The sequence below is a fragment of the Heterocephalus glaber genome, unplaced genomic scaffold (assembly GCF_053883595.1).
Source record: "Heterocephalus glaber isolate CG9 unplaced genomic scaffold, H.glaber_assembly_v1.0 deba00001600, whole genome shotgun sequence".
Taxonomy (NCBI): domain Eukaryota; kingdom Metazoa; phylum Chordata; class Mammalia; order Rodentia; family Bathyergidae; genus Heterocephalus; species Heterocephalus glaber.
This window is the reverse complement of record NW_028258372.1, coordinates 1,392,255-1,419,171: the sequence shown is the minus strand read 5'-3', so window position 1 is coordinate 1,419,171 and position 26,917 is coordinate 1,392,255. Positions and strand designations below refer to the sequence as shown.

Sequence of the window (26,917 nt, the reverse complement as noted above, 5' to 3'; positions counted from 1 at the left end):
ATAATAAATTATCAGAAATAATCTAACATGCCCAACAGTAGCAATTGACTAAATCAGAATAGAGTCAATGGTGGAGTCTGTACACTTTACATGATATTCATGTACATTTACCCTGGCAGGCATTTGTCACAGGATAAGAAGAAACCAAGTCACAAAGAAGGGTCTAGAGTCCAGTGGAGTTTATGAGTAGCTATGCTTAGAAAGAGTTTGCAACAACACACACAAGATGTCAACCCTGGTTGTCTTATGGAGGTGGGAGGTTATGATGTAACTTTACTTTCTTAGACTTCTATTTTTCTATAATGAATAGAATTTTTTACAGAATTGCATGATTTCTTTGATACCAGAAACCTAGAGCATAAATAAAGAGCAAAATAAAAGGTAGCAAATCAGAAGTAGTGAGATAGATCAAAGGAGAAAGGAACTAAGATCAGGAGACTGAAAGGGGATGAAAAAGGAAATTAAGCTGTGCTCTGTCCATGTGCCAACTCCGTGCAAGGGCTGTAATCATCATGTACTGCAAAGATGTGCTAATAAAAAACAACATAATTATTAATATGACATTAAAAATCAATCCATTTGAAAAGCAATTGTCCCCTGTTTAGAAGTGTCCAGGTTTCTCTTTCCAAATCAAGATGTACCATTTTCTGAGTTATGGGAAGAAGAAAGATCACCTTCCCCCATGCATTGATTTCTATGTGGACTGCAGTGAATCTGAGGGTGGTTTTGGGGAGGAAAAGATTTACAAAGATTTAGTCTGACTGGTTGTGTATATAAAAAAGCGGTGGGCGGGGCTACCCCTGTGCTGTGATGATGAACCCATATCGTCACTGATTGATTTTCCTAAACATTTAGATTGGAGTCACTTTCAAGGTAGGCAATAACTTACCCTCCATCTCCCACCTCAGATCCTAGTCCAATGCCTGACACATAGCATGAGAGGTAATACCCATTTGACCCATTAATGTATTTTGTGAGGCTCAAGTATTTGTAGGACTTGCTGGGTATGGTATGAGTGAGTCAGACTAACCTATTCTTTACTCTATGAATTCAGCCCTTTTTATACTCCACACATAAGAAAGATCATGTGGTATTTTTCTTTCTGCATATAGCTAATTTCACATAAGCTTCATTGTGCTGTGCCATACACAGGACTTCCTTCTTCTCTAAGGCCAAATAGTACTGAGCTGTACACAGCACATTTCCTTTGCCCACCCCTCTGTCGATGGGAACTTCGACTGTTGCCACCTCTTCGCTCTTGGGACTAGAACTGCAGTGAACACGAGAGAACAGCAGTCTCTTCATTACACTAACTTCCTTTCCTTGAGATACATACTCAGAAGTGGGATTGTTGGATCTATGGTAGTTCTAGTTTTACTTTTTCAAGACTCTGCATACTGATTTCCAGAACAGCAGTACTAACTTTAAGGGATGTAAGGATGAGATTTAATCATTTCACCCTATTTTCATGGGCCTCACTTTGAATTTGAACCTTTGAAAACTCTGTAGCCATTGACCAAGCTTAAAACTGAAGCTGCTCTGCAAAACCCATGATTCCAGTCGCACCCAGCTTCTTCCCAAGAGTGCTTACCCCTGGCTGTGGCTGAGGACACGGGAAGAAATTGTGTTTAACAGGAGTTGGTGGACTATTAAGTAGCCTTATCTCGGCTCGGCATCTCTCTGTAAAGGAGCCAAGGCTTCCAGCAACTCTGTGCAAGTGCTGGAAATGTCCAGGGCCTTAAAATAGCAAACTGCTTTGAAGAAACCTGTCTTCCTCATGGAAAAAATGAATGGAGAAGAAAAATGACTGTCATTTATATATAGCCCAGGCTTCAGCATGCGACAAAAGTCAGTGTTGCTGATTTACAATTCTCCAGAAACTAGCCATGTGCACCATTTTCAAGGAGGCTGAAGATGACAGACAACGCTGACCAGGCGACCACAGCCCTCCTGCATGTGTCTGGGGGCCCAGCCCATGAAGTAGCCCTCCTGCACGTGTCTGCACAGACTTGGTCTGTAGCACTGTCATCTAAGCCCAGGGTTTGTCCAGCGAGCAGAAGGACCACAGGAGAGTGGCAGGTAATGGGTTAGAACAATGGTCCCTGCTCTACTCTTTGCTTTTACCAATATGGTTAAAAGGCCAAAAAAAGAAAATTAGTAGTTACTATAGTCAGTGGCCACAATGCCACTGTGTGTGGGGTGTGTGTGTGTGTGTGTGTGTGTGTGTGTGTGTGTGTGTAGCTTCTCCCTTACTAAGTCTGTGTAGCAGTCACCTGTCTCATGCAGCTGCGTGAAAACACCAAACCCGAGGGTATATGCAAACTATGCTCCTGGGTATTATGTTGTGCAGTAAAGGATACATCCAGGCCCACTGATTAACATCCTATCATGGTTGGTGCAGAAGATTTTTAGATTGATGGAGGGTGTTAATAAATCCATTCATTTTCAGAATGAAAAGATTTGAGCTTCGGAGCTACCTGGCCCTTGCACCTGGGCCATGGCAGCAGAGGTCACGGAGATGAAGCTGTCCCCTGCCTCCGGCCCGTGGCACTGGCTGTCCTATGATTGGCTGTGAAGTCAAGTGAATGCCCAGGTGATACGTGGTTTCTGTGTGTGCTTTCCTAGGGCAGCTGCTGATGCCACATGGGACCCGGGGGTGCTCAATCAAGGAGTAAGGTGGTCAGGTACTGCCAGCCCTAGGTGGGCACAGCAGGCTGATCAGCTTCCCAGTTGTTTCTCTGATGCAGTTCTAAGTGGATAATCACCCCAAGTGGGGGTCAGGCCAGTCAAAGAAAGGACCTCAGGCTGGCCGGTGTGGAAACACTGCCTATTATCGTATTTTACCACTTACCTACATTTCTAGTAGCAGGGTCTTCAGTTCCATGAGACCAATTCTGCACACCGCTGCTGGTTCTAATCCTTTTACCATCTTACCTGAAGGAGAGAAATCGGTGCCAATGAAGGGGAAGAGAAAAGGCACAGAGCGGAGGAGGAGGAAGAAAAGGGAACAGAAAAGAAGGAAGAGGATCATTCTAGAGGGAGTAATTTTTAAATCCTGACTTTACAATTTACTGAAAGTGAACGTAATAGTAGAGTGAAACCTGATCCCTGCCTAGGAGGAGAGAGATTTTAGTCTGAAGTGACCTCTTTTAAAAACCTTGGATCTCTTATTTTGAGAACAAGGCAGTCATAGATGCTGTGTGATTTCTCTTTGGAGCACCGAGTGGGGCTAATGGAGGAGATGGCTCAGCTTAGAGGGAATCAGAGGCAGGGGTTGCTCTTAAGGTCACTGGCCAGGGCACTATCTTTGTAGGGTTGCGTGGGACAGGCCACAACCGCTCCTCAGGTATGCTAACCCTTTCCAGCATGAGCTAACACTCCTGGCCTACCAAAATGTTTCAAAACACATTGCACTTGTTTTCTATTGTTGCATAACAAATTGCCACACACTTAGCTGTTTAAAACAATGTGCATTTATTATCTGTTCACATGGGTCACAGGACCGGGCACAACTGGACTGGTTCAATGGTCAAGGTCTCAAAAGCTGCCCATAAGTTATCTTAGTTCATTTTCTATTGCTGTGACTAATTTATAAAAAAAATAGAGGGGTGTGTGTGTGTGCACCTGTGTGTGTGTTTCTTATAGTTTAGAAGGCTGAATAGTTCAAGATCAGGCAACCACACCCAGTGATGTCTTTCTTGCTTGTGGGCACTCTACAGGGTTGCAGTGTGACATAGGACATCACATACTGAGACTGAATATCAGAGCTCAAATCTCTTTTCTTATTAAGCCACAAGGCTATAGGGCCAGGGCCCCACCTTATGGCCTCATTTAGTCTTAATCAGCTAATTACCATAGTCAGATTAAGTTTCTACCCTCTTGATACTTCACCATGGGGATTATGTTTCAACATAGGTTTTGTTGGGGGGTTCAAACCATTGCATAAGTGGTCAGACAGGCTGTGTTCTCATATGGAGGCTCCATGGGGGAAGAATGCGTTTCCAGGTCCAATCAGTTGTTATTCATTTCCTGGAAGCTGTATGACCCTGTATGATCCTTTTTGTGGGTTGGAAGCTGGAGACCACTCAAGCCCTTTGCCATGTGGGCTTCTCCACATTACTGCTTACTTCAGGCCTTCTAGGAAGAGCTCCAGCTTTGGTATCTACCATGGAGTCTTCCACAATGGATCGTGATGGGTTAGAAGGACGCTGTAGGTCCCACGCACATTTACAGGAAGAAGTGTACACAGCAGAATAAACACCAACAGTTGGAGTCACTGGGCTCACCGTGATCACTCTGACCTTTCGGGGACTCTCTCCCAAGCCAGCTGAATCAGTGACCAACTGCCCCAGCTCACACAGGACTATTGCCACATCAGCAGAGAAAACCCCACATTCAGTTCAGTTCCAGGAAACTCCTCAGTTCCAGGAAAACCCGGGAATTTGGCTATACTAAGCAGATCCTAGACCTTTTTTCCCTCGGACCAGTATTAGGGATAAAAGTGAAATGGAAATGGTTTCATCCAGAGGTTGTTGAACTGCTCTCAGGACTCCTTGAGGACCACATGTGGAAGGAGGTGGTGGGGTGACGTTGGCTGGTTGGGTTCTTCAGCTTCCTCCCAACATTGCTCCACCAAGCAAACCAGCTCCCTGCCTGCTGCTACATGCTGTATTCTGTATAATTTGTCATGTGCGGTATAGTTTCCATGGTGAAAGGTTCATGCCTTAACATCCTGATTTCATATATAAAAAGCTAAGATCTATAAAGGCATTAGAGAATCCAGCACCACCCAAAAGAGCTGAGCACTTCTTGGCCAGCTGTTGCATGTGCAGTTCTGATCTGGTGCAGGACAATGAGGGAAGGTTTGAGGGTTTTTTGTTGTTTTTGTTGTTTATTTAATTTTTGTTTCTTAAAGAAAATACTAAATACTGCCTGTATGGAGTGTCCAATCATATTGAGGAAGCTCAAACTAGGTCTAGGTCACACTCAACTTGATATCTTTATCTAAAGTGACTAGTTACTAAAAACTGAAAAATGGTAATTGCAGCTACCTGGAAGTGGTAATTTACGTTAGAGCTACATGTTATTTCAAAACAACATGGGGACAAGTGTAGATCCCCAAGGGTGAATATGCAGCTCACATCCAAGGCAAGGTCTTTCCAGTCTTTTCAGCATAAAACACAAGGCAGTTTTTAATCTATTAGAGACAGAGCTCATAAGCTCAGGGCGGGAGGTAAGTTTATGCAACTGGGGAAAAGTACGAGACAAGGTTAATGTGGACAAGCAGAGCGGTGGTTTCAGATGGTGTTAGGGAAGGTGATCCAATCTACTAATCAGCACAGCTCTGCCTGCTGTAGCCAGCCACGTCCTATAAACCATTAAAACCAAGTAGCAGCTTTATGCCTAATGGCAAGAAAAAGGTGCAAGGCAATAATTTATTTCTCTACCTGGCTAGCCAGGCAGATTTCTGTCATTTGACACCATCCAGTTTAGGTTACCTGATAAATAGTTCTCATATCTTGGAATGCTAATCATGAAGCAGTTTGATTTGCTTGAGCACTATTTCCTCATTAATTCAAACTGAGCCTGGGGGGTTGGAAAAGGGGGGGGGACACAATGTCTCTGAAGGTATGAGGCTATTTGTCCAAGGTTACTCGGTAGAAGACTTTTACATGAAGGCCTTACTTCCCTGAAGTCCTAGACACTTGTGTTACTGGTCCTAAGAGCAACCAGTCAGAAAAGCTCTGGAATCTTAGCTATCAAAATATATTCAGCAACATAAGACAGGCAGTCAAGTTCATAGATGGAATGCTTTGCTGGTTCTCACAGTGTTTCAGATGATGCTGAAATGTCCATAGATGCATATTCTCCATGAGCTATCATTAAAATATGCGGAAGGTGTAAACCTACATAAATAAAGGCAATGAAAGGAGACAGACAAGAGTTTTTGGCAATAGTTTGAAAGAGAAATGTAGGAGTGCAAACAAAGAGCTGAATATAGGAAGCTGCTGACTAGAGGATGAGCTATAAAGGAGACATCAGCCTATAAGTGTTCCCAAGAAGCTCAAGGAGCAGAGAGAGCCTTGTTTCTTACTTGCAGGAACAGTATTTCAGGGGACAAAAGTGAAAATTTAAAATGTATAAATATATTCACAGAAAACAGAGAAAGTGTTGCCTCTGAAAAATGAAAAAAATAAAATATATATGAACAGATAATAAGAAAAAGATGTTGGGATATAAATTATGATTGCTAAAATTAAACCTATATAGAAGACACAATAGACAAAACTGAAGAAATATTTAAGAAAAGCCATTTTTAGTGGAAGAAATATAAGAAAATATAAGCAATATTGAGTTTTAATTCAAGAGACTCATCAAATGATGAATAGGAGTTATTGAAGTACACAATAGTAAAAAAGAACTTATCAAAAATTAATAAAAGAATTTTCTAGATCTTTCAAATGGAAAAAGACACCAAGTGCTGTGCATATGAATAAAATGAGTCTCAACTAGACATAGCATGTGAAATTTAGAACACCAAGAATGTAAAAGTTCTCAAAACTTTACAGAAAGAAAAGCAGAAGTAAAATTCATATTGGCATAACACTTCCAACTAGATGTTGGAAGATAATGGATCAATGCCTTAGTTGAGAGGCTATTTTGAACTCAGATTTTTATACGCAGCCAAACTTTCAGTTCAGGGCTAGTAGTAGAGCCATTTTAGATATGCAAGGGTTAAAAAATATGTAATTGTGCTCTTTTGTAGCATAAAAATACAAGATTTATGCCAATAAAAGAAAGTAGTTACATCAAAACAGAGGAAAATGTGGGATCCAAGAAAAAAATGGATTATGCTTGAGGACAAGCTATGAACAGGGCCAGAAAGTAAGCAATCTTGGGTGGAGCAACATGTAGAAACTGAAGATTTTCTATAAGTAAGGGAAATTAATAGTCTAGAAAAATTCTGAGGAAATGATGACAGTGAAATATGTAAGGAATAATTCGTTCAAGCTACCTCTAGGGACATTTTCTTTTGAATATCACAGTGATTCATATCAGGGCTTCTGAGAAGGAAACAGAAACCCAACACAGTCAGGCATTTTTGCCATAAGATCATACATGCATCCTTGAAATATGTCATGCTTTATAAAATTGTGTAATAATCATAGGGCTTACAGGAAGAATTAGGTTCAGCAGGTGACTTAAAGGCTGTGGGACTTGGTGACTAAAGCCCTAAGAAAAATAGTTACTACCTTAAGAAAATTACTGATAGAGTTAACTTTTTGCTTGAATTATAGTTTTTTCTTACATCCTGGGGTTCTGCTTCTTCCTTGGATGTGTTGGTCCTTTAAGATATTTATATGTAGTGGAGCATCTATATATATTAAAGCAGTAACAATGTCAAGTTTTGAAAAATAAGGTATTTATATGTAGTAGAACATATATATATATATATATATACATACATATATATATATATACAGTAGCAATGTCAAGTTTTAAAAAATTGACAAATAATAACTGTATATTTATGGGGTATAATATGATATATATGTATTTACATTGTGGAATGATTAATTCAGACTAACCAACATATCAACCACCTCACATACTTATTCTTTTGTGCATGAGTAGGATATTTTTAAAATCTAGTATTTAAAGTTTTGAAATATTTAATATATTAATCCTAATTATTGCCATGAGGGGCAATGTCTTCATAGGAGTTAATACATGTGCATTTGCAGCTTTCTTTCATTGCTTAATATAGAAGCCACTAAACCAACTTCTTGAATAAATGAAAGGCACTGCTCCAGATTTTTTGTTTTTTAATGATCTTTATATAATGCCCAGGGTTCCTCCTTTATTGTAAGAAAATGTGTACATAATTACTTCAAACATTCATGTGCTAGAAAAACATTTTCTCTGACCCAATACAACTTCCATGTTCCAACTCAATCCCCTGCTCACCCCTGCATGTGTAGCAGAATACACTGTCCTAGCTCTGCAGAGAACAAAGCAACATGAGTATCATGGTATAAATACTGTTTAAGAATCAGCCTGAGGTCAAGAGTCATGTCCCCTTTCTTCTCTCCACTGCTGATACCTTCATTTTAAGACTACAGAGCCTGCAGATGGGGTCTGCTAGCCACAGTTCGGATCTTAAATGTCCCCCAAAGGCCCCAAGACCTTGATCCACTCCTGTGGGTGGTCTTGGGAAGTGGCCCAGCTTATGAGAGATTGAGGGCTTGTGGAAGAAAGTTAGGTCATTGGAGTCATGCAATTAAAGGGGATATTGGGACCCCAGACACTATTCTTCCTTTCTTTCCTTCCTGGGGGCCATGAGGTGAGCAGCTTTGTTCCACCACACACTCACCTCCAGGATGCTCTGCTTCGCTACAGACCCCAAAGCAGTGGGGCCAACCAGCCATGGACGGAAACTCCCAAACAGTGAGCCAAAATTGACCTTTATTCTTTTTGAGTTGATTATTTCTTGTATTTTGTCACTCAAATGGAAACCTGACTGACACAATGTCTCCAGAGGATAGGACAGGGAGCAGAGCATGTGCCAATGACGTGCTGAGGTAACTGAGAAGAACAAAATACTCATTGAGAGGGTGACGAAGAATGTGTTCTTATCCTGATCCTACAGTTTTATAAGCACTAAAAGATCTTGATTCTGGTGGGTACAGAAATTTGTATTTTGAAATAAATTAACAGATGGTTTTGCTGCTCCTTCAGGGTTAAGATTAACTGCTCTGGGTAATGTAGAATGAGAAGGATATACTGTGCAATGTAATTGATTTAGGCTCTTTCTTTTCTCTTTTTTTGAAAAAACATTTCATAGGACTTGTGCCCCATGAAACATCTTTGAAGAAATACAGACCGTTTCCGAATATATAGCATTCCCTTGGGCAAAGGAACAGGAAGGGCATGTTAGCTGAGATAAACCATGGTAACGAATACCTTTGATTTGGTGGTCAAGATTCCCGACTTCTCACCAGTCAGGTAAGAACTTGCAGTTGTTTTCACACGAGAAGGGACTAGTAGCCCTAATTTTCTGGCCTGGCTTATCTTGTAGGATCAGGCAGTGGGGGTTTGTGCAAGGCTGCCAGGCCCACGTGGGGCTGTGCCCAGGAGGCGAGTTCTGTGGGCCACAGCTCCATATAGAGCAGCCCACAGGCTCCCTGACTGCAGGAGGATACAAGAGCCACACGTACAGAAAATGCCAGGGATGGTCAGTCAGCAGAGAAAGGCAGATGTGCCACGCTGGTAAAAATCTGGGCCTAGCCAAGGGTTTTGAAATTTCTGAGCAAGACTGACATAAATGACCTTTATTTCCTTGAAGCCTAGCAACTTGAAGGGCACAAGATACCCTTATGCTTTCTAAGAGAAAAGCACCACCAAGCCTATTCCAGTGTACAGTCCATGACTGCAGCTCTAGGGAATGTGGAGGGATATTCTGACGTTTGTCTCCTGCTCCAACATTACTGGAAAGCTACCAGGAGTGATAGATATGGCCCAACATTAAGAACCAAAATTTCTGCACTGTATTGGGCCAAAGAGAGCTGAGGAAAGAGTATCTGCAAACACTATCAGACTGTAGCAAGGCCTTCCAAACAAGCACACATTTGGGTAAACAAACAAACAGAAACTAATATGCTCGTTATACAAAGATAGCAATGTTGCCACCCATGAGTCTTTTTATTGGAAGTCCTGAAGCCTTGTGCCGCTGCAGGTAGGCCCAGGTCTATGCCCTGTTTCCTATCTAGCCTTCTCTTTTTGTACCCTAGCTTCTTTACGAATAAAATGAAAGTAAAGAAGGGTACAGATTATTGACTACTGGTCTGCTTTGAATGTGTCCCCCCAAAAATTCACGTGCTGGAAACTTCATCTCCAAATTCAGATGTTGATGGTATTTGGAGGTGGGGCTTCGTAGAAGTAATTAGGGTGAGGTGAGTCATGAAGCTGGCACCCCAGCATGGGGTTAGAGCCTCTATATGAAGAGGAAGAGACCTGAGCTTGCCCACTCCTGCCTCTTGTCCTTGGGATGCACTGTTCCACGCAGCAGATGGTCCTTACCAGATGTTGCACCATGTTCTTGGACTTACCAAGCTCCAGAACTACAAAAAATAAATCTCTAGCCATTATAAATCACCCTGTTATAACCACACAAAACAGACATACGACCACTTCTAGTATTCCTCCTGGCTCTGTCATCCCTGGATTTTGTGCTCTCCGAAGGTGAAGAATGTTCTGGAACACTCCTAGTTTCCACCAGGTGAGATGGAGAAAAGCCAGGCCTGGGAGGGATGAGGCTCCTCAGACCCCAGGTGTGAGAGATCCTGACTCTTTGTCCAGTCAGATTCCTCTGTCTTTCTAGGGAAGGGAAAGAGAGCTGTTCGCCAATGTGGAGGCTTCACAAAAGCACAGAAACAAATATGCAGTTCTTAGCAAATACTCAATTTACCCGGAAGTGCTCAGCTGCCTGTGGGAGCAGGCTTTCTGCTGACCCAGATAAGCAGCCCAGGGCCCTGTGATGTTGGTGTGAGGTACTTCAAGATGCCTCTCACCACGGGCCACCAGGATGCTGGCGGCCCCATCCAAACACAAACACAATGAAAGTGGTCTCCCTGTCTCCACAGACATGAGCACAAAGGTGAGTTTTCAGTTAATAAGATCCTCTGGTGTTTCCAGCACTAAGCAGGTGAGGTCATTAGAACTCATCTTTAAATACATTTCTCCCTCATTCTGACAGAGTGAAAAATAGTTGGAAGGAACTGATTTTATTTCCCATTTAAGTTAATTCAATGGGAGGCAGATATTTTGTGTTTTCTTTCTGTGTGTGTGTGGAAGGGATGGGGAAGCCTCGGGGAAGGAGAGTTTTGAGATGATGCGGTGGGTCCCTTGGCTAAAGAAGAAAAATGTCAGGCTTGAAATGGTTTCCTCTGGGGGCTGTTTGTGGAATCAAAACGCCTCTCTGGTTTGCAGTTCTGAAACCCACCACTGTGACTTACAAAAAAAGCACTTTCAATTTAGAGGGGAAAAGTCTATAGCTCCTGGAGTCCCAACTCAGCAGAGAAAGTGCTGCGGGAGGATGTGAACGCTGAGGATCTGAGTTTCAAACGCCGCCACTGATCTCAGTGTCCTCGGGGTGGTATTTTGTCCCCCAGGGAAGAGGATTGATTGCAGGGTGTTGCTATGAAGCCTGGATGGAAGAGGAAGGACAAAGGGGGCCAGTCCCAGGACAAGCGGAGGACCCCAACATGCTCTCCAATAAACCAGGATCCTGCACATCAAAGTCTTGTCCTCAGCCTCTCCCATCCTCCTGCATTTTGTCAACTTGTTTCTCCTGGGCTCCATGCTTTGAAGGATGTTCAGGTTAAATCTCTGTTTACACCACCACCAGGAGTGGGGCATGTGGATAAATGATTAATCCTCCTCCCCTCCTGCACAAGGACCCTGAGCCCACTGGGATTCTTGGTCTATGGGACCACCCCGGGACCTCACTCAGTCTTCTGGGTTCCAAGTGATTGCCTAGTGAACTTTTTAATTCATTCAACAAATAGTTATTGGACCGACTGTGTGCCATGAGCTCACCGGACCTCAGTGGACCAAACTGACACAGATCTCTCCTGTCTAGTGGAGGAGATGGACAATAAATAAGCAAGCACATTCTCACAGGTTATAAGGCGATGGATGCTGTAGGAATCAAGAATAGAGCTGTGAAGGAGAAATGGAGGACAGAGCAAGGTGCTCTCAGCTTGTTGAACTTCTTTAAGCAGGGGACACCGGAAGTGAAGCACTCAGGGGAGGAAGGATCCAGAGCCGACACTTCCAGGCACAGGAAGCTACTGGGTGTGATGAACTCAAGGCAGGGAGCATCTGGGTTGTCCAAGGGATACTAAGGAAGTGGGGTGACTAAACTAGATTGTGTTTGGGTGCCCAAGAGAGAGTCATGGACAAAGCCAGAGGGGCCGTATAGCATATAACAGGCCATTATTAGATTGTCAGCTCTGCTTTTGAGAAAAATGGGAGCCACTGGAGAATTTTAACCTAAGGAATCACGTGATCTAACTTTTAAAACGATTGCTCTGGTGCTGTATTAAGGTTAGAGGGCAAGGGCAATGGGCAGGAGGAAGAGAGAAATGAAAGAGGAGTGAGGTGGTAGGCAGCAAAGGTGGAGGTAGGAGGTCCTCAGTTTCCAAATACAGTTTGGAGATGGAGCCAAGGAGCTCGTTTGTGAGAGGGTGGGACTGGCTGAGAAGAAATGTCCCAGGGACAATCTAGAGTTCGGTTTTAAGTGTGTTGAGTCTAAGATGTCTACGGTAGATAGCCAAGTCAAGACGTTGGGCATGCAATTGGAGACCTAAGTCCAGAGCTCTGGAGAGACATCTGTGCTTCCAATATAAATTTGGGGATTTTCTGCATACTCAGGCTATTTTAATGCTGTGAAACTGACTGAGTGAAGATGGAGAAGAGAACAGGATCCTGGCGCTCTCCAGCATTAAGAGAAAGAGGAGAATCAGTAGAGGAGGCTGAGGTAGAGCCAGCCCATGAAGCAGGAGTTTGTGGGATTCTTGGAACAGGGTAAAGAAGGGAATTAGGGTCAGCGAGACACGGTGCCACAGAAAGATGAGGACTAAGATGGTGTCATCCTTTTGAGCAATATGGAGGTCGTTGGTGGCGTGGACATGAGCAAGTTTGGAGGAGTACAGAGGCAAGAGCTCAGCTGGATTGGAGCAAGGAGAAAAGGAGAGGAGAGGAGCTGCTAATAATACAGAAAACTCCTTTGAAGGGTTTCACTGCAAAAGAGGTCAAAGAGTTGGAGCATCAACCAGCAGAAGAAATAAGGCCATGGTAAGTTTCTGTTTTGTCTGGCTTGATTTTATTTGGTTTGGTTTAAATTTACCACAGGAAAAAGGTGCAGCAATTAGCAGTCAACTAGACAATACGTGGAATACTTGGCATGTACCTAGCACTGTGCCAGATACTGAAGGAGAAATAGAAACAGAAACAAGCATGGCTTTGCCTCCAAGGGTTTTATAGCCTCGTTAGGGGTAGAAATTATTTTGAAAAAGAAATCAGGCAGCCATAGGCATACCTGATAGAAATGCCCCTAAATGTGATGCGAGTGAGTGGCGTATGTACTGACGGTGGTATGGGTGTTGAGAGAGAGAGAATGGGAGGACATTTGGCTAACTCAGTGGGTGACATTGATTGATTCTTATGTACCTCAGAAGACACAGACAAGCCCTTGGTTATATTATGGCAATGTTATAACCTTTTTGGGGAGAATGTTCATGGTTCCATCTGCATCTCTATTGCCCAGGTGATGCAATGTTAACTAATCCTGAAGCTATTAATTGAGCACCCTACTATGTGGAAGGAGCCATGCACATTAGAAAAATGTCGAAATCCATCCCTGCTCTTTACAGTCCGGCAGGGAGGCAAGACAAGGACATCAGTGTTTGGAGATGCTCACAAATGGGGGCATTGTGGACCCTGGGACTGGGACAGGAGACACTGGTCTCTGTTCCCCCTCCCGCTCATATAAGCTGAGAGGAGCAGCGCCCAAAGTGCCATGTATTTCTAGAGTTTCCTTTCCCTTTTGAGCTGTGCTGAGGTGCAGTTCAAATTAGTGAGTAAATGAACTTGAGGGAGGGTATTTTTGAGGACTCATGAGGGGAGAAGTCTCCAGAGGAGTCTACCAGACATTATCCAGAATATTCTTTGGATGATTCTGAATCATATCACGGTGGCCAGAGTAATTCTAAAGCTGACAGATTACTTACAATCCTCTTCAGCACTCTGCTGTCCTGGTTACGATAGAAAACTCTTGTTGATCAACACTTACGGAGAGAGGTCCCCAGTAATGCCTAAGATGGATAAATGCATTCTTTCTATTGGACTCTGAAGTGTATCTCAGGATTTCTGGTGAAAAACAATTTATTTGTTCTTCTAGAAGCATAAGAAAGATCAAAACAAATAATTATGCTATGTTATAAAGGCCAGCTGAGGCAGTACTGAGGAAATGTCTATCTTCCTACCTCGATCCTCTGCAGTTTGTCCTAAGGAGGAGAAATGTTACACCCTCACATTGATGCCTACACCAACCCAAGCAGAACTGTCTCCCTTCTTCCTTCTGACTAACACACTTATGGTAACGTGCTGGGTCTAGGCTCCCCCAAGAGAACCTCTGAGAACACCTCACTAGCTAGTTCTCTTAGTTACTGTCCAGAGACCAACCCAGAGCCTCCACAGGTTGGCTATGAAAATATCCACCAGGTGGACAATATATGGAATTTTCAAGATTTACTTTCTTCTCTAGAAAAATACAAAGATTGCAGCTTACCCTTCCTGAGGCATGGCAGAGAATAGATTTATTCACAAACAAGAAGAAAGTCCTGGTGTAGCCTGAGCCCTGTGCAGCATTTTGGGATAAAAGTACAGAGCCTCAAATAGCTGGTGGTGTAGGAAGAGGTGCAGACTCACAAATGGACGTCTGTATGAGGCTGTTCATGGTCCACAAGCAGGGAGCAGGGAGGAGAAGAAAGGAGGCTGGCAGAAGCACTCTCTTGGGCCGGAGGGGACTCTAGGATTGAGACAGGAGAGGAGATTTTCAGGTCTGGAGCAAGGTGGAAAAGCACCTGGTGATTGATCGGGGAGCAGGGCCCAGGTTGAGGGAGCAGTGAAAGCCAAGTCCATACAACCACCACACACTCACCCTGGGTTTGCAGCCACTGCCTCTCAGATCTTTATCCATCTGCCAGTTCTTGTGCAAATTAGAAGCTACAGCAGGGACGAATGCAAACCGTGTCTGAGCTCTGTCTCCATCTTCATGAGCAAAGAGGAGCCCCAGGATGCCAAGAGCCCCCCTGTTCCACTCATCCTCAGCTCCCTCCTCCCCCATCCCCTGCTACTGTGCACAGCCTTCAGGTAAGATGCCTATTGTGGCAGCTGCTGTCAGCACCACTTTTCACTGCCACGGTCTTTATTCAAGGAACCACTTCCGGCGCGGGCTTGGCTAAAGTCCCCAGACTTGCTCTTGGAATCGTAATGGCAGTACGTGGCAAGCCAGTGCAACGGGCAGAGGGAATGGGTGACTGGGTCTGCTGTGAGGGGCCATGGGGGACTGAGAGGGGGACGTCCCCATGGTCACTGTTTGTTTATTTACCCAGCTTCAAAATTGTCCCCAGAGCTGCAGAGGCAAGACCTGGCTTGTCTTCTTAAACATGAAACACTGGCTAAGACACATGTCAAATGAAAACAGCCTTTTTAGTCATCGTTCATATTTTTTAAAAATTTGACAGTCAGACTCGATCACACTCAAATACCTATTGCCGAGTGCGGGTTTACTTTATTTGGGGGTGAGAGGCAAAGTCCCAGTGACTGCTGTGTAGCGAGCATCAGTCATGACTCCAGGGAACGGCAGCACAACCAGCCAATACTCTGCTGGCTTTCTAGCCCCAAAGAGGACATATTTGCCCCCACCCGTCCTCGTCTACTGGTCAGTTTTCAAACAGCCATTTTATCAGTAGTCCGAGGGCAGTCTTTGTTTTCCGTTCTTTGGCACTAGCCCCCTCTCTGTTGACTCATTTTCTTGATTGACATCTTTATCTCTGTTTGTTCTTGGTTGGCAAGGTGTCTGCAGTTTAATACAGGCTTGAAGGGATGCGGGGAGGCTATTGCAACAGTCCAGGGAGATGGCAAGGGCCCGGGCCAGGACACTGAGACTGTGAATGGATATACAGGCTGGAAAAGGCGAACTCTGAGGTGACTTCTGGTTGCCAACCTGGAGGCTGTGACATAGGCAGGAGGGCAAGTTGGTCTCTGTTGAACCTGTGGGGTTGACATCATCCAGGACATCCAGTGGAGATCTGACAGCCGCTCGTGCAGACTCGTGTTCAGGACTGGGAATGACAGCTAGGGCCAAAGACATGCTACCTTCTGCACTGACACGGCAGACGATAGAGTTCCGATCCACTGTCCCCTCCCAAAGTTTGTAATGTCACATCAGCCCCTGGGAAAATGCTTATGGGGATTTATTCTAATATCAGCTTCTCAAATCCCACCTTTGGTCTTCCTGCCCACGATAGTAATGGCAAAACAACCTACTGAGAAATCATAGAGAGAATTAAACATGGGGAGCTGGAGAAGAGCTGAAGAAAATGGAGCAGCAAGTAATGATAAATCTAAACTGCTGAGCACTGTGCCTGAACAATAGTTCTTTGTTCTCCTACTTGGCCCTGTGGCAGGACTGGGCGTCTTGAAGGTCTTGGAGGAAGTCACAGACAGCAGTGTTAGCAACTTCACCACCATGAATTTCCTATAGCTGTAATAGGTTATCATAGTGCATTTGGCCCAAAGAGCCTATGGTAGTACAGTGAGTTAACACTGTCTTTGGAGAAATGATAAAATCATCCTGGCAGTTGGATGGGCTGGGAAGCAGAGAGACTGCACAGAGTGTGGCATTGGTGGCACAGTTGCCCAGAGTGGCATTTCTATGTGACCCAGGGGCTCCAATGTACGGGGAAGTTGGAAAGCTGGAAATACCAGTGTGGGTTCCTTTCCTGTGCCAGAGCACGCCAACAGCTGAGAAAGCACACTTCTCTTATCTTTTCAGCCAAGCCACGCTTCTGTCCACTCTGTCACCCCCACCTCCCCTCGAGACACCCAGAGCCCCTCGGCCACCTGCTACTGTGCAAGACAAGGCCAGCTGCCCTGATGTGGAGAGGGAGGGTGAGGCCCAAGCGCCGAGCCTAGAAGAGGGTGACAGAGCAGGGATGTTCTCCAGAGAGGAGGAGGGTCGCCTGTAGGGAAGGAGGCCATACTGCCTTCCCTCCCAGAGCCTGAGGGCCACTGAAACTCATCACTGGTCACCCTTGTTGTTGCTGTTTGTGGCTCTTATTAAAAGACTATGGAGGGGCCGGGGATTTAGCTCAGTGGTCCTGCCACCTACCTCATAAGTGTAAGGTCCTGAATTCAATCCCTGGTACTGAAAAAAAAAAAAAAATAGAGACTTTATGTATGGAGTAGGGGCTGCAAATTCACACTTACAAAGATGGTTTGAAGAAGGGTCAATGAAAAAATAAAACAAAGTCAATTTACATAGTGATATAGTATTTATTAGAGGCTCAATACATCGTAGTTATTATTTAATGAACATGGAGAAATGGTTAAGGTCACATCTCAGATCTGGGTCCACATCCCAGTGGCACCCTTAGGAGACATAGGGCAAGTCATTTAACTTCTCAAAGCAGAATTTTTACAATCTTTAGAACTGGGTTGACAATATCTACCCCATTTGGTTATCATGGGCTTTAAGATCAGATAATGCAAATAAAAGGCTTTCATTTATGATAAAATTAGTACTGTATAATTTTTGAAAATACATGAAGAGAGGGCTCATTTCATGTTTCAAATTTCCAGAGAAAAATCTTTTTGATAGGTTAAAGCAGGTTCTGATTGGACCATACACAGATCTATAAGCTACAGAGAATCTAAACTACATGTTAACCTAGATTGAGGTCAACAAATCTTTTCTTTAAAGGTTGATAGAATAAAATATTTAGGCTTTGTGAACCATATGATCTTTGTCCCAACAACTCAACTTTTCCATATGTAGCAATCAGTTTACTTGCTGTGACAAAATACCTGCCAACTGAAAGTTAAAGGAGGAGTTGATTTTGGCTCATTATTTCAGAGGTCATAGTCCATGGTCAGCTGGTTCCAAGGCATCATGGTGGAAGCATATGGTGGATGAAGGCTGCTTACCTCATGGTATCTAGTAGCCAGAGAGTTAAAGGGCCAGGGACCAGATATGGTCCCTCAGGTCACACCCCATGACCCATCCAGCACAACTAGAAGTGTGCTTTACTAATTTCCTAGATATCTCTCAAGCCAGTCAAATTGACAATCAAAATTAACCATTGCAAGCCCACCCCTTGTCAATTTGACACCCCAAAATTTCCTTAGGCCATAATCTCCAAAGAGTGATAACAACAAGGTCATACATCTGACTGACGTCATGTAACTAAACTATATACAACACAAACTGTTCCAACCCTTCCCTAAAGTCTCAACAGTTGAAGCATTCCTCAAAAATCCAAGTCCAAAGTCTCCTCTGAGCCTCAAGGCAAATGCTTAGGTGTGAAGCTCTGTAAAATTCAAAGAGTAAGTTACATAATCCCAAGACACATGGCACAAGGTAAACATTCCAAAAGGGAGAAATAGGAGGACAGAAAAGAGTCAGATCATAGAGAGACTAAAGCCCAGCAAGCAAACATTAAGCCTCATAGCTCCATGTCCTGCATCTAAGGCACATGGTGTCATGATGTGAGCTCCAAAACCCTTCTCTCAAGCAATCAAGTTGACAAACAAGATTAAGCATTCACCATCATAGGGTTAAAAGCAGCCATAGACAATGTGTTAAAAAAATGGATTTGATGGTATTCCATTAAAGCTTTATTTACAGAAAAAAGCAGTGTATCAAATTTGACCTGCAGCCACGCTTTGCTGATTCTTACCTAGACATATGCTGACCTCACATGTAGATGCTTGCAGATGCAGGATGACAGAGGAAAAAGAAGAACTCTGTGCCCACATGCCCCTCCTCTATGGGGAGCCAAGTACTAGAAATTCCACTGTTACAAAGTCTTTGTGCATTGCAGATCTGTGCTAAGAATGTACTGATTCTTTGTCCAAGTAAGTGATAGAAAACTTTTCCAGGATTCTTTCATTACACTTAAGGTGCAAGTCCTTATTAAGAAGTTTCTTGGGAAACAGAAATGAGGGAAGCAGGAGTGAGGCAGAAAACAAGGAGAAGCCCAAATAAGAGACACTGCCAAAGTGGTCTCTGCTCAGTGTAATGTGTAATGGGATGCCCCACCCACAGGACCCACCCCTAGAGGTCCCGAGGACTCTGACTCAGGAGTACCCAGCCCAGAAGAAGGGGAGAGGGTGGTACCTACCAGGGCTGCCTCCCATCACCCATGGGCATCAGCTCTCAGCATGGTAGGACTGTCTGTGGGTGGGTTGCAAGATGTTCTCACAGTCACACCATGTGGGACACTGAGAGGCATAAAGCAGTGCATGGTCAGGCTGGGCTGTCACTGGTTCCTGCATTGGCAGCTGGAGTGGGACCAGTGGCCCAAGTCCTTGGATGCACAGAAGCAAGGGTGTCTAAGTGGGGCAAGAATTGTCTGATACACAAGAACCCTTGGGTGGAGTGTGCATCTTACTAGCAGGTATTTTGGTGCAGACATAAACTTCTTGTTAAACAATTTGTTTCTTCATTCATTAATCAATTCATGCACCTTCTGTATACCAAATACTGTGATAGATAGGAATAACTTTGGCTTTCTGGAGTAAGCAAAGCACCTTGCATTTCTTAAAGTCACCACAGTCTTCCTCCCTGGGCCTCCCCACCCTGCCTTACACTCTGCCCATTTGGACCAGCTGTCACCATTAGTCTTCCTAAAAATTGTTGATATGCACACCAATCTCACATTGCATGGCAGGAAGGCTGTAAGTGGCTCTAGAGTAGAATGCATCCCTTCCAAGGGGAAAAGTTCTCCTATGCACTTGAGCACTATTTTGCATCACTGCTGATCCCTCCACCCAGTGCTCTCATGGGGTGAGGAGCTCTCTTGTGGGCCAAATACAGTGTGCCCACATTCCAGAAAAGGATCCGATACTATAAACTCAGTCTCCACAAGAAAAGCAGGTTGCAGAGCTTGGGAATTCCTCAGAATCATCAAATGCAGGGGATGTTGATGGGGAAGAGTGTGAAGGCAAATCTTATGGGCTAAGAAATGGTAATTCTTCATATTTATGTTTCATCCAATTATTATCTCATTTGAGTATGACCCACTATGACTATGGCCATGGGCATGGATTGGCTGTGTCCAGTTGGAAACTGAGGCTGAGAGATTATATAAGTCTGTCACCACAAGGTAGCTCTCAGCTAGAGCCATATTTGTTGCTGTTGTTTGTCTTAGTTACTGTTCTCTCATTGCTGAAACAAAATAGCCAACACCCAAAGTTAAAGGGTGAACGGTTTATTTAGCTCGCAGTTTATAGAGGTCTCAGTCCATAATCAGCTGGCTCCAAGGCAGGAGGGCATGGCAGACAAGCATCACAGAAGAGAAACAGTTCAGACAGGGCAGAAGGCAGCAAAGCAAGCAAGAGCAACCAGGGCAAGACAAGCCTCTTGTACCCAGGCTACTAGGATTAGGGTCGACTGATTTAGTAACCACACACCCTTAATCCCATTATCACACACTTGAGATTTAGCCACCCCTGAAAAAGCCCCACCTATGACTGCATGAGGCTTTAGGAGGAGATCTACACACAAGCCATAACACTGTTGTTGAGTTTTGTTTGGTTTGCTTTTCTGTTTGTTTGTTTGTTTGTTTCGGTTTGTTGAGACAGTCTCACTCGCTATATAGTTCAGGTTGGCCTAGAACTCACAGTGACCCTCCTGCCTCTGCCTCCCGAGCTCTGAGATTGCAGGCATGTGCCACCCACCACACCTGGCAGTGTCATGTTTTGGGATTGGCCATCACCACTGTCCTAGGCCCTAGTGCCACTCAGTGGCCCCTCCTGCTCAGGTCTGTCCTTCATCCCCAGACTATCGCCTCACACTGGCCACTTGGGAGGGGCGGGGTCTTAGGACCCAGGGGTTTTGCCTGAGGTGCTTTAGCTCTCTGAATATTGTCAGTGGGCAAAGTGCCAGTGCTCAGGGCTCCATTGTCCCCTCCCGCACCCTCCCCCAGCCCTCTCCTTCCTCCCTCACCTACCCAGAGCCAGTGGCCTCCCAGTAAATCCTGTGTTTTTCCATTCCACTGAGTGCAGCCTTTACTTTGATTTGGGTGCAAGCAGCTGCAGGTGCCTCAAGTCATCATGTGCTGTCCCCCCTCGCCCACTGCAATGTCATCCATGTTTACTTGCTGCTCTGGACTTTAGATTCTGTCAGCATGCCAATCGGCGGGGCCGCCAGGCACCACAGCTGACAGTCAAATCTGTGAAGCCGAATCCTTCTTCTGGAAAAAAGGGCTAAAGAGGTTAATACACTCAAGTCAGGATAAACACACCAGCTGTTAGAGTTTCTAATATTTAATATCATTATCAGATAAATAGCTGGGGAAGAAATCATGCACACATGCATGCACACACACACACACACACACACACACACCACACAAGACCTACGGCACACTGCTTCCTTTACAGTGGTTACAAAGAATATTAATAGATTATCTTAAAAGCCTCCACAATGGAGGAATGGCTGGGACACAATTAAGGAGCATTTGCTTCTGGTCTCTGCCCCCATCAGGCCTGGAGAGAGGAACTGGTGGTGGAGGAACGTGAGCCCACGGTGGAGATTCCCCCCCTGGTTAGGGCACGTAGCTCTGTAACCTTTGGTTTTGTCTCGAATGGTCAATCTCCCTCTATTATCAAATTTCACACAGTTCTTTCTACTTACACAACACAAGATGAATCTGTTTTGCTTAAGGGAAATATGTATTCAGACAAACCTTGGCATTAGTAACCTGTTTTGTGGATAATGGATTATTTAACTGACCACTAAATCATATTTTCTCTTCTTTACACTTCATTCTACTTTGTGCCTCCATCTTAGCCAAAAAAGTGACCAACATTTATTTTTCTTTCATGTTCTGGCCTTCTGATTCCCTGGACTTGCATGCTGGGGGCGGGCAGGACAGAATTTGAGCGGCTCGTTAGCTGTATCAGGAAACTGCGAGTCCACTTTTTTTTTTTTTTTTTTTTTTGCCCCAGATCCCTGGCTTCAGTTCACCTGGGCTACAGGAAGAGATAATGATGATCACCGCATTTGGGGGGAAAATGGAACATGGGCTAATTCTTTTAAGGCTCCAACAAAATGTTTTCCAGGTCACAAAGCACTGGATGAAATGAGCTCCATATCTAGTTTATGTTGAATATTATAAGGGAAGCTGGTCTCAGTAACTCTGTGAAGGTTCCATGAGCATTTTTTTTAGATAAAGCCTTCATTTCAAGGGGCCAGGGTTGAGCTATTTCCCTTCTCATCAAGCAGAAACCTGGCATCCTATTTGTCTGTCCAGATGTATTTTTGTTTGGATTTTTACACTGTTTGATTGAGATCAAGTCATGAATTTCTGCACTCTGGATGGGCAGAGCAATGACAATTTATGAAGTCTGAGGATGCATGTTGCTTAGCTCAAAAGCACAGCCAGATGAATTTGGTGACAGGATGTGCTGCACGGCATGGCAACAGCCAATATCTGGGGCAATTTCTCTTTTACAAACTTTTGAAAATCAGTGCAGGGAGAGTAGAGTTTTAATCATCTCTTCTATCCAGAACTGTTCTGTGGAGTGGATCACAGGGAAAGAATCCCAGTAATTTAAAATAGGCTTTATTCTGATTAGACCTGCATAGCAGTTTTCCTGTTGACATCGCATTTGTTTCAAGGCTACCATGATGACCAGACTGTCCACACGCATTCTGGGTAATGCTCAGGATGGTGGGTTCTTCTTACCTGGTTCCTGCCCACATGTCTGCATTTGGTGCCTTATTAAAGCTCCTAATGGCTCAGTGCTCAGTGCCCCCTGTGTTTGCCTTCCAGCCAGCTTCCCGGGTTCTTCAGCACATTTCTCAAGTTCATAGAATATGGGCAGCCAGGTAGGCAGAATGAGGCATGGATGGTGATCCTCCCGGGGACCCCGAGCCCATGAGGAGAAGGTGACTCAGAGCTGCTCAGTGGAGGCAGAAGGTGTGGATTGGAGGAGTTGCCTAGTGTTCAGATCTTTCATAGGCATTTCTTGTTTCTATTTTTATTCAGAAATATCTGGATTTGAGGTCAGACTACAGTTAGTGTTGATCATGGGGATCAAAGAGAGGAGGGGAAGGAAGAGGAAGTGGTAGGAGGAGGGAGAAGTGGAGGGGAAAGGAAAGAGCAGAGGAGGAGAAAAGGGGAAATGGAAAGAAAGAAGGGGAGGCAGACAGAAGGAGGGAGGGAAGGAGAAGCCAGGAAGAGGTCAGGGTGAGGGCCAGGCCTGGTTTTGAAACCCAGAGTTGTGCTCTCTCTGGTGAGGACCTAACGCCTTTGCACACATGGTTTATTCGGCCCAACCTGCTCTTTACTCTTCTGCACACTGCCAACTCCAACTCATGCTCGAGTCTCAGATCAAGCCTTCCTGACTACTCAGCACCAAGTTGAGTGCTCTGTCCTCTCTGCTTCCTTTCCTTTCTGTCCAGGCTTCCCTCTTTGCCTTGCTGTCTCCTGCAGAGAGTATACTGTCTCTGCTGCATAGCTTCCCCAGCATGCTGGCCCATCCTCAGTTCTCAAAAATGCTTATTGAGTGAATGAGTGAAAATGAGAGAATTAAGCAACAGTTAGCAATGTATCAAATCCAAAGGTGACTCCAAGATCTCTCCTGCAGTAAATTTCATTTCAATTAGATGCTATGATAATCATTTACTACTAATAATAGATATCCTTAAATATGTCACAAAAATGGACAAACAGTAGAATGCATGATGAGTCTCAAGAGATTTCTTTCTATTCTAACAAGAGATGGTTATAATGCTCTTCTAGAAATAGAAGCTACGTGCTATTAATATACAAAATGAATCACATGCTAAGGACAAGCAAAGTAGAAGCTGAATGAGGTTGCTTTTAAAGAGATACACAGGTAAATATTTAAAACAGCCCACGTGTAACTGACTCGGGAACTAGACCTGTGCAGTCTGAGTGGCACTGACCTAAGGGCCATGTGGGCTTCTGGTGTCTGATCTCAGTGGCTGAGCTGCCTCTGAGGGTTCCTCCTACTGACCAGGTCAGCTCAGAAGACAAGAACCACATAATGATATTCCTTTCCTTTCTACCCAACTTCCATTTCCCTCTACTCTTTATCACCTGGCTTGATTACCAGAACCATGAAAGGTGAGGAAAGGACGGATCATTCCCTTGCATGTTGGGGACTTGGAGTCCAGGGAGCTGGTGGCATTTGCCTGAGGTACTGCCAGGGACAGGAAATGCAGATCCAGAAGATGAGCTCACTAGTGGGATTTGGTCCTCCATTTCCATCTTTCAAGACAAGGCGGGGTGCAGAAGGGGGTGCTCAGTGGACAATCTGATTGTCTTCAGGATGACAAAGAAGTGAGCTGCCTAAACAGAAGGATCAAAACTAGACACCCAGGAAAACGTACGGTTCCCAGGATGATTTCAAAAACTACAACGAATGAGCAAGATTCTTAGTGAGTTTCGTGTTCCTTCGAGGATTTTCCTCCACAGAATTCCAAATGCTTGACTCCTCGATTCCTCTCTCTAGGCAGGGGACAGGCAAGCAGGCTCGAAAGCCGTGCTCTGAATTCTGTCTCTCTCCAGTTTGTGGCCCACGTTTCATTTATGTGAACATTTTTTTCTTGCAGACATTTTGTTGTCCTTACTGCAGAAGGCAGTTTTCCCAGACTGCTGCTGGAAGTTCTTTCCCTGCATATTTTATTCATAGGGATCTGTTATTGGACGTCCCTTCCTGAAAGAGCCCAAATTTGCCCTTGAGGCATCAGATGGAGTACTCAGATTGGCAAATGTGTCTCTTAATTGAAGTGAACATCAGCACAATATTTGCCGACTGGAAATAAACAGCCCCAGCAAAGTAGCAGGTTTGTCACCTCCCTGCACTTGTTCAGGTCTTGCTGAGAGTCGAGGGACACATCCAGAGAAACAATTTCTCGAGTAAAAGAAGACTTCAGTGAAGCAGGGGAGAAGGCTCTTTGCTTAGACTTTCAGCCTTCCAAAGCCAGCAATGGCTGGGTCAGGGCAGTGGGCTGGGCAGGGAGCAAGATTTATTTCCGAGCTGTCTTTAGCCCTTTGTTCTCCCTGCCCTTCTGGGGTGCCTCATGCTCCCACACCCAAGGGCCCAGGAGCAGCCTGCCTTGTGTGCCTGTCAGACCCTCTGCTTGCCAGGCTCTGCTCTCAGACTGTGAGGAGTACAGAGTGAAGTTGAGACAAAGTTCAAAAGGAGGCCTGTGTGACCATCGGTCGGTGTCTGTTCCCAGCAGCTCACAAGCCCCAGCAAACTCAGGAGCTCTGGCTGTACAGGAACACTCGGGCTTAGCCGGGATCAGTGGTGCACACCGGTAATCCCAGCACTCACGAGGCTGAGCCAAGAGGATCACTGTGAGTTCAAGGCCAGCCTGGACTGCACAGCATGACCCTGTCCCAAAGAAGCCAAGTTTGCCTTGTTCTCCAGTGCCCTCTTGCAGGGCTACCTTGGGGAGTGGACACTCTTGGGGACAGAAGTGGCAGGGCAAGTTCAGGTGCCTCCTGGAGTACTGGGTCCTTTCTGGCCAAACAGGTGGCTGAGTACCCTGCTCCACCCCGCTTCCTGGTTTTCTGGGAGGAGCCGATCAGAAAGAAGTCATTTCCTTCCAGGGGAGGCCCCTCCCCCTCCCTCCCACTGCCTTTCCCTGGCCCATTCCAGCCATCAGATGCTGAGGGCCACAGCACAGACAGCCCCCCCCCCCACTGCCACCTGCTGGGGTGCCCCAGATCCGGACCAGGGAGCTGCCACCTCCCACTCCTCCTCCTCCTCCTCTTCTTCCTCCTCCTCTTCCTATTCTTCTCCTTTGCCTCTTTCTAGTTTTGAAAGTAGTTCTTCATGAATTGTCCAGGTTGGGCTCGAACTCTCCACCCTCCCACCTCAGCCTCCCAAAGTGTTGGAATTACAGGGTGAGCCGCCACACTTCGTTCCACCTTCCCCCTTCCTCCTTCAAGAGGAGAGCACATTCTGCCCTGCCTCTTCAGGAAAGAAGAGAGGCGCACACAGGAAGCCTCTGTGACCTGCTCAGCTCTGGTCAGGTCCTAGCCAGCTCTTCTTGTTGGGCACTGCCCTCTGGTTCAGAAAGACCAGCCAATGGCCTCTGGCCCTGGAGCCACCCACCCCAGGCCCTCCAGGACCCCAATCCCCCACCTGCCTCCCACTGCCAGCTCTGACCTTTTCAGAACAGGTAGGCTGAGACCGCTGCACTGTGAAACCATTCCCGGTCACCAGCTTCTAGGGACACTAAGAAACAACATCTGGTGTCATTTGTGGGTTTTATTCTTTGCTGTAAATGATTTGTTCTTTGGGATTAATTTAAACGAAGGGGTGGTGGAGGTGAGGACACAGTAGAGATCCTGTAGTTTAGGTTTGAGGGCTCCTTGTGGGTCCATGGCTTTGTCCACTTGAGAATTCCAAGCCTAAATGCACAGACTAAGAAAAGACTGAAGGGAATCATCTTGGAGGTGGTGGTACTTTGAAATACAACCTCAACGGTTTGCAGGTTGCCATTCAACAACCTGGCATATCTAAGTGTTAGTCTAGTACTATAGCCAATGGGACTGAACTTCCCCACCTTTCTGGGGATAGAATTGGATGTGTAGAAGCCCAGGGTGCTTAACAAAGACTTTGTTTAACTTTCTATTCTTTTTTGCTCCTGAGTCTTAAAAATGTGCAACTTGTGAGATCTTTGTTCCAGAAAAAGGAAAAACAAAGAAAATGATGATGGGAAGTGTCAGAGCTGAGAAAGCAGTTGCTCTTGCTGGGTGAAGTTGTCACACGGTGTGTAGGTCCTTCCCACATGGCATTCCTTGTAGATCAAGACTGTAAGGAAAGATCAGCTTTTCCAGAATGTTTCCCAACAGAAAGGCTGAGCATGTCCCAAATTCCCTTGTGAAATATGTTCCTACATGGGAAGAGCTTGGAGTCTCTTGCCTGTTTGTCCCAAAGACCTCCTGACGGGCAGATTTAATTTCTAGTGTTTTTGTTTTCCTTGTTTCTTCTCTACAGCCCTTGTCATGATTGCCCATACCCCAGGACTTAAGAAGAGGGGCCTTTGCAATGACTCTTTCTCTAGTCACTCAGTGTT

At 45.0% G+C, this 26,917-nt stretch overlaps 2 long non-coding RNA genes across 3 annotated transcripts in view; one reads left to right on the top strand and one right to left on the bottom strand.

The window, feature by feature from the left end:
• LOC110350939 (uncharacterized) overlaps positions 1-26,917 on the top strand; it is a 123,500-nt gene that overhangs the window by 71,058 nt on the left and 25,525 nt on the right. For both annotated transcript variants that reach the window (XR_002397900.2, XR_002397897.2), the window contains exon 3: positions 8,846-9,006. This is a non-coding gene — a long non-coding RNA (uncharacterized LOC110350939). The remainder of the gene's footprint in view (positions 1-8,845; positions 9,007-26,917) is intronic.
• Positions 14,363-15,299, bottom strand: LOC147823050 (uncharacterized). Its single transcript, XR_015444465.1, has 2 exons — positions 14,726-15,299; positions 14,363-14,593 (listed from the first exon to the last, which is right to left on the bottom strand). It is a non-coding gene; the product is annotated as an uncharacterized LOC147823050 (long non-coding RNA).